This window comes from Apaloderma vittatum, unplaced genomic scaffold (genome assembly GCF_000703405.1).
Source record: "Apaloderma vittatum isolate BGI_N311 unplaced genomic scaffold, ASM70340v1 scaffold25262, whole genome shotgun sequence".
Taxonomy (NCBI): domain Eukaryota; kingdom Metazoa; phylum Chordata; class Aves; order Trogoniformes; family Trogonidae; genus Apaloderma; species Apaloderma vittatum.
In genome coordinates this window covers 1,661-2,065 of record NW_009702266.1, presented here as the reverse complement: position 1 = coordinate 2,065, position 405 = coordinate 1,661, and the positions used below count along the sequence as shown (strand labels likewise).

Below are 405 nucleotides of genomic sequence, written 5' to 3'. Positions count from 1 at the left end.
GGGGAACGCGGGTGTCTGCTGCATGGTGGGTGCTCCCTGAGGAGTCGTGCCTGGTGCAGACACAAGCAACTTCTCGTGTCACAGCCTGATCCAGGGGAATGGGTGTTCTGCTGCTCCCCAGCTTCTCCTGCCTGCCTTGGCCTGATGGGGAGCCGTGAGACAACAGGGGACAGTGGCCTTTTGCCACCTCCCCACACCAGCTGCCCAGCACCTTGGTGGGGATGTGACACCATGGCACATGAGGCTGGGTGTGTGAGAAGATCCATGACGGGTCTGAAATGGCACCCAAAGCCCAGGGGCATAAAGCCACACCACTGCAGCATGCCCGGGTGACACACCATGCTGTCCCACTCTGTGAGGTGCCAAATATGGATGCCCCTTCAAGAGAACGCACTGCTGCGGCGT

At 60.5% G+C, this 405-nt stretch overlaps 1 protein-coding gene across 1 annotated transcript in view; it reads left to right on the top strand.

The window, feature by feature from the left end:
- Nucleotides 1-405, top strand: part of KIAA1045 (KIAA1045 ortholog) — a gene marked incomplete at its 3' end in the record, with an annotated part of 2,734 nt that overhangs the window by 675 nt on the left and 1,654 nt on the right. The window lies entirely within an intron of this gene.